Consider the following 13,180-nt stretch of genomic DNA (forward strand, 5'->3'; position numbering starts at 1 on the left):
GAACTTATTAAATGTCATTAAATATACTATATGCTTCTGAAAGTACTTATTAACATTTAATATCAAGATGTGTGCTTTGGATATTACCAAAGAATAGTTTTTGGAAGAAAAGACCAGATAAAGAAGGGAGTTGGGGTGGGGGGAGGGGGCGTGCACTATACTGCCTGCTTAATATGAGGCTACAATGCTACCAAATTCAACAGTTAAATTTCTGGGGACACAAAATTATCCTCATGGCACATCTATTTTGCAGTTAATAAATATAGATTGTAGACAACAACTATGCATAGTAAGTCTAATAGAGAAGCATTTAGTACCTCAGAATCAGGGGTTGGCCCTCTGTTTTATCCGAGAAAAAAGACAAGACCTATAAAATGTGGCCTGGCTGGTCATTTTCCTCTTTTTTCATTTTTCTCCTTTATGATGATCTTATTAATCCCTATTTTCAGGTGCCTGGCCTGAGAAACATTCTGTTTTTTAAATGGGTGTGTGTGCTTACAAATTAGCAACACTGTTGTAAGGTATAATCTTCTTAACATTTAAAAAAAGTTTAAGTGCAGTACATCTAATGCCTCCTCCTGAAACATTTTGAATTTTACATACTTCTTAAAATGGGAAAGAAAGAAAGAGAAAAGGGAGAAAAGAATGGAAGGAAGGAAGGAAGGAAGGAAGGAAGGAAGGAAGGAAGGAAGGAAGGAAGGAAGAAAGGGAGGGAGGGAGGGAGGAAAAAGAGAGGGAGGAAGAAGAAAGGAAAGAAAGAAAGAAAGAAAGAAAGAAAGAAAGAAAGAAAGAAAGAAAGAAAGAAAGAAAGAAAGAAAGGAAGGAAGGAAGGAAGGGCTGGGCATAGTGGTGCACACCTGTAAGTTCAGCACTTTGGGAAGCTGAGGCAGGCAGACTGCTTGAGCCCAGGAGTTTGAGAGTAGCCTGGGCAACATGGCGAGACTCTGTCTCTATAAAAAATAAATACATAAATCCATAAAATTTTACAAATTTTAAAAAGGAAGGAAGGAAAGAAGGAGGAGAAGAAAAGAAAAAAGAATCCATGGCCCAGCAAGACAAAGTTAGAATGGTGTAGGTGTACCATCAGCTGTCTGGGGATAGTGGGTTAAATCAGCGGTTATTCAGTTCACCTTTCTATAAGGCATATTTTGAACATGGAAAATAGGGCTGAGAAAAGCCACTTCCTGACTGTGGGCAAAGTTCTACCACCATCCATTGCCCTAATCCGTAAGGATGTAAGGAGGCAGTAAATGAAGACATGATGTGTCACTTCTGAAAGATGGCCAAGGGCTGTGTCATCCCTGGAGCTCTAGGTTTGCTGTTCTGCCTCATCCAGATGAATGCTCTCTTAGTGGGACTTGTAAAGCCAGAGCTTTCATGCACACTTTCCTCCCAGATCTGGCAGGCCAGCTATACCGCATCCAATCAATTGTGATCCAAGCTGATTCTACTTAAAAACACCTTCCAATTAGCATGCAGCAACATGGTACAAGAAAGAATTCCAAATAGATCAATTAGAGAGCTGCATTGTGAAGAATTCGTTTCCCAAGGGTCTCATATTTTTTTTGTCCTTTGTGAGTTGGAAAACAATTTATATATTTTTTTCTGTAAAAGATTACTTCTCTGTAAAAATATGAAATGATCTAATTAAAATATTGATTTTGAATGCTACATTTTTTTCTCTGTCCAACAGTCATTATCTACCAGACTGTGAATTGTATAACTCTCCTCGTCACCCTGTACTCTTCCCCCAGGATAATGCATACATCACAGACTATTATGACCTACACCATCAACCCTTGCCTGAGAGCTTTGTTTGTTTTTGTTTTTTGAGACAGAGTCTCGTTCTGTCACCCAGGCTAGAATGCAGTGGTGCAATCGCAGCTCATTGCAACCTACACCTCCCGGGTTCAAGCAATTCTTGTGTCTCAGCCTCCGGAGTGGCTGGGATTACAGGCATGTGCCACCATACCCAGCTAATTTTTGTATTTTCAGTAGAGACAGGATTTCACCATGTTGGCCAGGCTGGTCATGAACTCCTGACTTCAGGTGATCTGCCCACCTCAGCCTCCCAAAGTTCTGGGGTTACAGGCATGAGCCACCGCGCCCGGCCTGTTTGAGAGCTTTTGACTGGTTTGTCCACTGGTGCAGCAGGCTAGAAATGCCAGGGACTTAATTTATATTTCATAAGACCTCTCAACCCATACTGGTGGGGTTAAGGTGTCAATACCTTCCTTTCCCACCTTTCTGGTTGTGTCCTCTGAAATGTATGTTTCATGGAGTTCTCCTGGAGTTCCCCAGAAGGACTAAACTTCAGTTGCCCACAATGGTAGTTTGCTTCAATACCTCTTTACTGGCTGCCTTAGTTTTCCTGTCTCACATTCCATGCCCCCAACACCAGTGCTTCCTGTGACTGTCTCCCAACGAAACTACTTGTACCCTAATCTTTGTCTCAGCATCTCCTTCTGCAGGGAGTGGAAGGAACTCAAGACAAATCCTCAGCAAAATGTTGTGAGATATCTGGAAGCAGGTGGGCACAAGAACAGATCATACCTTGAAGCCATGGGATGCCCAATGATTGTGGGTTGGAGACTCAGCACTGTAAATGGCTTCTGTTACCACCATGATTTTCACCTTTGTCACTGCTTCCCCTTCCATAGGAAGGCATGACCTAGAGAAGCAAGGGTGTCAGAAAGTGTACACAGTTTATTATGGAACTGTCAGAGGGGATGAGGTAGGACAGGAAGAAGCAGCTATCTTGGTTGCATGCCTGCTGCATGCTTGGCTGGACTGGCTGGGGAGAGAAAGTGTGGTGGATTCTTAGTACAGTAGCATTTCTCTACTAGTATGTCCCTGTCACAGCTGTGATATTTTTTACCTGTACAGCAAACCTGTTTACAGGACAGGGTTGGCAGTTTCTTCCACCCCAGGCTTCTCCTAAAGCTTCCACATCCCTTTAGCTTGGAAGCTTCTGTCTGGGGAAGCGGGTCCTCAGAGCCATGAACCTCCCTAAACAAAAATCTCAGGGCATTTGGCTTTCTCAGCTCTTCCTCTCCCAGTATTCTCCTCCTGGGACTTTCAGTTCTGTACTTAGCTTGGATATTTCTTATATGAGTTATGCTATAACAATAAACTAGTGATGACAATGATAAGAAATGCAGACTAAAAACATGGCAAAATCAAATTGGTCCATTTTTTTCTGTTTAGAATTCTCCCAAATCTTATCTGAGGAAAATTATTAATAACTTCCTGTTCAATAGCTTCCACGAGGCCATACCCCCAGGTCTCCTCATCAGCTATGGGTAACCTTTCCTTCAGTTGGTTACTCTTTCATTCCTATAGGTCTTTGCTTTTCTTTCTAAGTCAGAAAACCCTGATAAGTGTGTTTGGGCAACTCCCCCCTGCCCCAGTCTGCTGGCTCTCAGTTCTGCATGGCCTGCTTGCCGTTCCTAAACCTGGTTGATTGTAGGCAGGATGTCTGAGATCCAGTCATCACTCTGCGCTACCAGCCTGGAAGGCTGGGCCTCATGTTCCATGTCAAATTACTGCCCTCACTGAGGCTACTGAGGACACAGCTTTCCTATTCTGGTTAATTAGGGTTAAACAGAATTCACAGAACAGCAGGTATGGGGGCTGGAATCCGAGAAGAACAAGGGAGGTCAGTCAAAATTGATGTATTAACACTGCTGCTTCCAAACAAAATAGGTTTCATTGGTACTACTTTCTAGATCTGCAGCCTTCAACAACAACATGAGGTGGAAGGGTTAGCTGGCATTCTGCACCTGGCTTACCAACTGAAAATTGAACGTAACTTTGTTTAAAAAAAATAGAGGAAAAAAATATTTATTTTTGAGCATTAACATTACCTTTAAAGATGTCAGAAATGTGGGCTTATCTAGCTCTTCTGTCTGCGACACCCTAGGGTCATAATAACAGATATAATCTCATGTTTTCTCATTCTGTCCCAAGGGAGGCAAAGAACTGTCTGATTAGGACATTTTATAGGTGTGTGACCAGTGGTGCAGAACAGCCAAGCCACTCACCAATGTCACATAGCCAAGTTAGTGGTTCCATTGAGGGAAAATATAAACAAAGAATATTGTGAGACTTTTACATTTCCATGACTTAGATTCTTTGAGTACTATGCTTTCAGGGTCATTGAATTGGATTTTTCGGTTGTGAATTACAATTATTTTCTAGAGCAATGATAACCAATTAGAAATTTATATAGAGATTAAAAAATATTTTTACTGTCAATATTAATCCATTATTTTAAGTAATATGTTATTCCTGGATTATGGTTATTAGTAATTGCTGTGGTTTGAATGTTTGTGTCCCCCCTCCAGATTCCTATGTTAAAATATTAACTTCTAAGGTGATGATATCAGGAAGTGGAGCCTTTAGGAAGTAATCAGGTCGTGAGGGGAGAGTCCTTGTGAATGGGATTGGTGCTCTTATAAAAAAAGACCCCAGAGAGACCCTTGTGACTTCCACCATGTGAGGACATAGCAAGATGACATCATTTCTGAGGAATCAGGGCTCACCAGGCATTGACTCTGTCAGCATCTTGAATTTGGACTTCCAGCCTCTAGCACTGAATGAAATAACTTTGTTTTTTATAAGCCACCCAATTTATGTTATTTTGTTATAGCAGCCCAGATGGACTAAGACAGTAATTATAAATATGTAAGAACATATTTGAACTTTTACAAGTGTATGTGAATTTCACTGACCTGGAATTGTATACCAAGGACCTAGGGCATTAATATGACAGTATCTTATGACTGAAGAATTTTTTCAAATGACAAAGTGCTTTTGCATACATTTCACATTCAAATACATTGTATTATTTTAATTGTGTGAAGTCGAATAGTAAAGTATAGAGTGATAAAGCCAACCTGTTGGTAACAGGTGAAACCAGATCTCTTTCCGCATCCCTCCTTCTCTATCTCATCACCCACTCTAGTACTTGATATTAAGAAATTTCTCATTCAACCAACCTCTGAGGATTCTTCATGCTAGTAGAAACTGGATTCCTGTTCTTTGCATTGTTCCTAGGGCCAGAAATGAATTCCTATTTTAATTGTTAAAGTTGGTCCAAATGTCTACCGCTTATGTCTGCTTTGCTTGTCTCCATACTAGTAAGGCTCATACAGAACTTGATAACTGTTAACAGCACTGTCTCCCAGTTTTGCAGTACTCTCTGAAATAATAAGGAAAGGAAATGTATTAAGGCTTTAGTTATCAAGCACCTGAAATCAGGGCCCAAACCAAACCAGCTGGTTTTTCAATCAAAATGTGATCACACCTGTCAGCAATTTCCAACACATCATATTTTCAAGGGTAAGAAAAATACATTTTCAACTCTCCATCCAATAGTCACAGAGGTAGGCTGATGGAAGTACAGCAACATAATTAAACACTTGTGGTAGATGAGGTTAAAAATAGTCATTCATAATTTTTAGACCCTGACTCAAAACTCACACTCATTTATGGCATCCTTCTGGATTAACTGTGTACATTCAGAACACATGTGTTTAGACCTCTACTCTTGACTGGTGCTTTAATCCACATTATATTCCTTTGCCCTGGCTCAGGAGCTACTTCCAATTGTTCCAGAGTTATTTCACTCTCAGTCATCTCCTGGAAGGCTAGAATCACATCTTTAAATTTTTTTCAATCTTCCCTCCTCCCAGAGAAAGGAAATACTGAAAAGGAATAAACAGAGAATCTGCAGTTAGAAGATGGAGGTTAAAGTCCCAAGTTGACCGTTCACTAGCAGAGAGAAGGTGGGCTCTTGCTGTTTAGCTTTTCTTTAAAGAGCCTTGTCTTTAAAATAAAAATAATAATATATTCCTCCCTTACAGACTAGTTGTAAAGATTAAATGAGATGGTGTATGTAAAACACTCAATCTCATGCCCAGAACCTTGCAGATCTCATGTAAGGGTCATTTGCTTGTTGCAAGACTACTCATGTACCCTGCACTTGGTAGACACTTGGCACATAAATGTTCACCCTACATGTGCACCTTGGGCTTAGGCATCTGTAGACATGGTTTCTTGGTCATTTATGGCTTTTCTCTTAACTAAGGAAGAACTGCTGTGAACATTTCAGAATAAGAGCCATCTTCCTTCTTGTCATTCAGTTGCTTTACAAGTGGGTCATCTATATACTGGCTCCTGAAGGCATTTGGTCTTCTCAAGAGAATGTGATCATGTCAATGAAGTAAGAAAGCAGCCACTGCTGTCCAAATGGCAGCCCACACAAGACTCCATCTTTTAATTACTAGGTGGTTTGCTGGTATAATTGCCCAGTAATTGCCTGAACTTGTGTAGCAATGAAGTGTGTTTATAAGTCATCAACCATGCAATAAATGCCCCACTAATTCACATTGGCTAGGGTTTGGAAGGTTTGAATGCCAATTGCCTTGATATGGGGCTAAAAGTGCCTGATACATTTATCTTCAGTGCCTCCTTGAAATATGTTTCTTCTTGTATTCTTTCTATGGGCATTCTAATCATGGCCTAAAGTCATTTACTTGCTTCTCTGTTCTATAAATCTCGAGTAAGCTTTACTTCAGCAAGTATGTAAAACAGTTCACTAACATACTGAGGTTTATTCATCTACTCTTAATAGTGTATTAATTAGAATAGACCAAGCTAAACAGAAAGAAGAGTAGACAGTGCTGAGTAGGCAATGCCTGCTTGTGTTTCTGTGACTTTAACATGACTATATGTTACAGACATTGGTGGGATGTATCATTAGGGCTAGACATAAGAACGTTTTTAAGTAAAGACTAGTCAGAATGAAACATGTCAGAATTTTTCACTCTTTATGCACTTAAGTATGGCTGTTAGAATGACTTATTTCTGATAATAAATTGTTTTTTTGCCAATAGAAGCCATTGACTTTGGGGGCATCAAAATGTGGGTTTGCAATTGAACATTAATAGCACCTAGTCCTTGTGATCAAGTTTAACTTTTGGGGATGTTAAATGTATAATGTAGTAGAAAGTCTGGAGAAACATTTTGGGTCTAGGCTCTCCCATTTGCAATTTCTATGACAATTTACTTCAATTACTTATGTCCTAGCTTCTTCATCTAGGAGACAATGAGTTTGGAAAAGATTGATATTTCCATAGAAAAATATCTGTGAAGCCCTGGAGCTCACATTGGGCAAAGTTCTGGGCCCTCCCTATGAGTGTTGATAAGTAGAAAGGGACCTACTTTTATCTATCTGGCATACTGGCTTTCAAATTCATTTTTTGTGAAGTGCCTGCTAAATGGTATTGGAATACCACTGGACTAGATGATCACATTGTCACTATGAATTCTCACTTTCTTTAGAACTAAACTTTCACTCTAGAATGTTAAACATTGTGAGGCTCTTGGTTTGCTCCCTGTATGTACCCTGAGAGAAGGCAGATTCATCCTTCCCTGGGCGCAGCCCCATCAAGGTCAGCTTGGGCGTACTGCATGGTCTGGTTGCTGGAAGCCTTGAAGCTTAGCTTTCTGGTTGCTACCCTTGGTTCCTATGTATCATGGTCAGGACCTAAAAACAGTCCTCAGGGGCTGAGTAACTTTAGCCTAATACATGTGCACAAATGGCAGCAGAGTGGGCAACCATTGAGTTGTCTAGGAACCAAAGAAGCTGGAGGACCCATAGCCCTCCCCTCTCCCACAAGGTAGCATCATTTACTTAGATACCAGTTCTAACGATACCGTCTCCCTGGAAGGGAGGAAGAAGGCAGAAGTATCTGAAAGCCCAGCATTTGACCTTGGCTAAACATTCATTAAAAGGCTGTATAAATGATCATATGCAACTAGGCTTGAAATTGGTGGGGTTCTAAATTATTTCCCCACTCCAATCAGTCAGTGAACCCTCAGAAAAGAAACCATCATTTTTACAGACAAAACAAATAGTGTTTGTCATGTGTGTGCACATTTGAGTCATGTTAATTAAATTTGGGGGCTCACTGTACTTAGAAACTGTTAGAGCATTTTGCTGATGACCATCTATTCTCTGGAGTTTGAAGGACTCCTCTGAGTTGTTCAGGCCTATCCTTCCTGTATGTCTTCACCTCCATAGCAGAAAGCACTTTCTCTGCTTTTTCCCACTCTAGGAGTGAGATTGATTTTCAGCATGTATGTTTTATTTGGGCCCCTAAAAGGTAACGTTAGCTCCTTTTGCATGGATGTCATTGTGCCTGCCCTACGCATATGTGTTGGTTGCATGGGGGATTTGCTCACTCTGGCCTGTGAACAAGACAGCAATTGGTCATTCTCCTCCAAGCAACAGCACAAACTAGACTGAGCATGAGAAGGGTCATTCTCCTTCTTTGGGAACTGGATGTCCTGCCAAGAGCGGAAGAGAGCTCCCCACACACAGGTATCCCATCACGCTGCGCCTGGCTCCCTGCCCCCTCCCTTCTCCTCTTCCCAAGAACATGTCCACACTTACCTTGGTGCCAGCAAGAGCCTTGTTCTTCGACACAGCCACGGCGTTCCTCACAGGTTAATGCGATTGTAAACACTGAGTCACTGCCAGAGAGTTTAAATGCTGAAGGAACAGCAAGTGGTGTAAAGATGACCTCACAGCCTGTGACTGCCAAGTGGAGGCATCAGACGTTGCTGCTGGCAGGCAACATGGCAGAGAGACAAATGGTATAGGGGGGCTTTTGAACAATGATCTCCCCAAGAAAGAGCCACCCTCTCCTGTGTGTCCCAAATGGTTAGGCTGCAGGTGGCGGTCATGATGAAAGCCACAGGGGCCAGATCTCCACCCCAGGCAGGATGACTTAAGGGAGAAATTAGTCCCACCCAGTCCTCTCTGAGTGTTCATACTTGGAGAAAAATTGCATTTGCTAAGTTGTGTTGCATTGGTGGGTGAGGGTGGGCAGGGAGCAAATTTTGTAAAATGTACTCAGGGATTTCTTTGAAGTATCCTAAAGGACTGCCTTTAAAAAGATGCATGTGGTAAAACAAAAAATAAAATAAAATAAAAAAGTAGTAAAAGATCTTGTCATGAGTTTGCCTACTGTCAGAGGAAGATAAAGCTTAGTGGTGATGTCTGTATTATAGTCTGTACAATTACAAAGCTATTACATTACACACTAGATGCTCAGCCTGTGTCATGATGAGTAGAGGGCAGTAGACAGAAAGGCGAGACAAGGAGTAAAAAGGGATTTTTGCCTTCAGGGTGCTCAGAATCTATAATAGTTCCGAAGAAGTAACTAACTCATAAACAACCAAATAACATGGTACAGTTCTCATTATCACATAGGCTGAAAACCCAGGAAATGTTCAAAAAGGATGTGGAGGGATAAGAGCTGGATTTCAAAGAATGGCTGGATGTATGTGTGTGCACATATGTACATGTGTGTATGTGTGTGTCTGTGTATGTACAGTGCGTCATGCTTTCAATGTGAACATGGTTAGTTATTTAGGATTGCTGGGGACACTGGCTCTGACCGGCTGCAATCTAGCATAAGTGGAAGAAAGTGTAAACCAAATGTCGTAAACAAAGTATAACTTAAAAGCTCTCTTTTTCAAATAAACAAAGTTCTCCAATCAAAGTTTTGAAAGCAGAAATACTTTCTTCCCATAACCTCTAAGTGCTTTGTTTTTATTGTTATTATAGTTACCTGGTTTATGATGAAGGGAAGATATCCACATTTGGGTCATATCTTACATATTAGTAACTAGAACTTGGGCTTTTTTTTCCTGCAACCAGGTTTAGAAAAGAACAAACAGGGGGAAAATATATGCATCTGCTGGGTGGGAGGTTTTCTCTTTCTTCTCCTTCTTCCTAAGCCCCAGGCTTCTCTCTCTACTCTCTCTTCTTCTGGAAGAGTTAGTGTGCAATTTAAAAAATCATCTGAACTACCTTCCTTTCTTCATTGACTGCCTTTTCTTCCAGTGTCTCTGATCTCCCTGCCTCTCAGGCCCCAGGTCCCTCCAAGCTGCATGGCTGGGGTTTCCTCGAGGGCTCTATAGCCCAGGATCTATGCACAGTCTTTGTACTTATGTGGAAAAAAAGAAAAAGAATTGAGACCCACTGTAATGTGAGGTAGATGTGGTTAGGGATGGAGGTGGGAAGAATCAAGGACTATGGGGGGGGGGTGTGTGTGTGTATGTGTGTGTGTGTGTGTATGTGTGTACATCTCCATTTCCTTTTCTACCTCATCTCCAATCCACAATTATTTCTTGCCCTTACAGAGCCATATAATCCTAATTTTACAATAGAACCATTTGCCTTAAATAGTTGTCTCTTACTCTAGACTTAATCCTATCCCCAAAGTAGGGGAAAGTAGGGAAAATTGCTTTGCCTGCATAATTTGTAACTAGGAGCGCGCACACACACACACACACACACACCCCACACACACTTTTTCAGATGCTTTAATATAGTAAATGCCACTGTCTATTGATAATTCAGGGAATTTTTAAATAATTTCAGTCTAAAAGTAAAGTATTTTATTGGGTGATAAACTTAATTCTTAGGTACAGCTTCCTTTATTCTCATTTCCCTCTTCACTATCTCTTTCTCACTTTTTCCAGAATCATTGGCACTGTAAGGAAATAATGATATGTGGAACTCCGCAAAGAGCACACTCTTATGGCTGCAGAAACCCCTTACTTTTTATCTAAACTAGAGTAAAATTAACAGAGGCCTGAAACTGCAACTTGAAAGTAAAGGGTATTCTAAAAATCAATGTCTAAATTACTTTATGGATTGGTTTGTCTTTTATTCTCCTCAGATTTTTTCTTCTTATAGTCGGTGTTTGCATGTCAACTTGTCTCTCCAATACTATCACTTCAATCATTGCCTAGAGTCTTTTATCGATTGTTGGTGTTGCTATGGGTATTAGTGTTGCTATTGTTATTAGTGTTGCTATTATTACTGTTGTTATTATTATCCATTTAAAGATGGGAAGAACCAAGACTCAAACTTTAATTATTTTCTTACAACTTTTCTCACCTCGAATGGTGTTAAGAAGAAAAATGCCAGTGTAAGAGAGAGAAAGAGAAAAAGACTAGATTAAGTCTAAAACACATGGCAAGTAAATATATCCAGAATTATAGTACAAACACCAGAAATTCTGCTGTTGTGATTTTGCAGTTTGCAAAGTGTGCTGTAGCCCAGGAGCTTCTTGCCAGTGATCACTTAGCAGTGCCCTTCTCTGCTTGGGGGAAAGATACAGGGGTCTCCTAGAATTTTATCTGCTGCTAATTCTGGGAAGCATTAACTTGTATCTAAAAATATTTTATTTTCTATGAAAACTGTTTTGCAACGTTTACCACACACTTTTGATTTAAATTTTTTCTTATGCAGACACACTGATCACTGATACCAAGTATGGGTAGGCTATGGCAAAGAAAGGAGAGACAGGTAACACCAGGAAAGGCACACTGTCTGGAGGGGACTGGGACAAACTTTATTCGCCAAAAAGATTTAAAAATGTTTTACATTAGTTTAAAGCTATCAGAAAATTAAATGCAAATATAGATTTCAATGTATGCTTAATTGTTTTATACAAACTTTTATACAGATAAAATATTTTTCTTCTAAATTGGTTCTGGCAGGATTTGGAGAGCACAGGTTTCTAGCTTGACTTATAGTGAGGGATGTGTAAAAGACAGCAGAGGAGGTAACGTCAAGAGGGGCCAGATGCCGGGAGCACTTCAGTGCCTGAGTAAAGAGATGGGACCTACGGGCTGTCTTTATGAACATATAACTAAACAGCAGCAAGTCAAGCAAGTGTCATCAATAGAGATCCCTATATTAAGGTCCTGTCTACACCTCCAAGTCATTTCTGCAGAGTCGGACATCAATGGAAGCTTTAGAGATGAAATATTTTAAGTACAAGAATACAATTCACTATTGAAAAGATTCCCTTGATAGAGAAAATAATCCTTACTAAAACGATACTATCTCATCCAATATACTAGCCCAAAGGCTCAGATTTGTGAGTGTATCAGTGGAAGACCCTTGTAGTCTTGAATAGACTCTTCTAGAAACCATAAAACTGAACTTGTGGCTGGTGATCGACCATCATAATCAATCCATCCATCTTCATGATGCCAGCCCTGTGCTCTGGGTGCTGAGGTTTCCTCAAATATGCCAGGCACCTGTCTGCTTTAGGCCTTGACTCTGACTTTCCTTTCTGCCTGGAACACTCCCTTGCCCCCAAACTTAAATATTTTCCCTAGTTTGATCGACTTGGATTAACTTATTTTAAATTGCAACCACCCTGTGGCCTGCAATCCAGATCCTTCTTGCTCTGCTCTACACCTTCCTCTTCCCAAAGCACTTACCACTAAAATATGACATACTTTACTCACTTACTATTCTTATTGTTTACTGTTGTCTCTTGGGAATCAGGGCTTTGTTTGGTTTGTTCATTGATGTATCCTCAGCATTGGGATCAGTACCCAGCACATTGTGGATCCTTAATAAATATTTCTAGAGTGAAGGAATCAATGCCTGGTTTTTAGAGGTTCTGCAGTTAACACAAAATCTTTATAATGTTGCATTTTCGAGCTCATCCTTTCGGTGCCACACCCATGATGCTGCATGATGGGTGTGTGTTCATGACTTGCAACTGCTCCCTCATGGGGTAGCAGAAGGATGCATAGGACTTGGGGTCCAGTTCCAGCCTTGCCCACTGTGTGGCCTTGGGCCTCAGTTTCCTCATCACTACAATAACTTCCTTAGAGGGTTTCTGAGAGGAAGAATGAGGTGACATAAGTGAAAGTGTTTGTACACCATAAAATGGGATACAGGTGTTTTCCTATTGAGAAACACACAGAACTTTGGGCTGCAGTTTTCACTGTTCATAAAATTTTCTGGCCTGGCTTGCTGGACCTTCACTGATGATCTGCTATGTGACTAGAACTCTCCTAGGCAATTACACATATTATCTCCTCACTGAGCAAATTTACCTTCGTTATCCCACTTTTTACAGGTGAAAGAGAGAAGACTCATGAATTGTCAAAGTCACCTGGGTAGTGAATGTCAGGCTGAGACCCAGATCCTCGACTGTCTGATATGATTGTATTCTTGGTCATACTGCCTGTTTCACTGTTCTCTCTCCATAGCAACATGTCCCATCCCTCTCCCTACTCAAGTCTCCCACCCAGTCTCCCACTCTTTCACACTAACACACATATGTACATA

Source organism: Theropithecus gelada, chromosome 1, assembly GCF_003255815.1.
Source record: "Theropithecus gelada isolate Dixy chromosome 1, Tgel_1.0, whole genome shotgun sequence".
NCBI classification, from domain to species: Eukaryota; Metazoa; Chordata; class Mammalia; order Primates; family Cercopithecidae; genus Theropithecus; species Theropithecus gelada.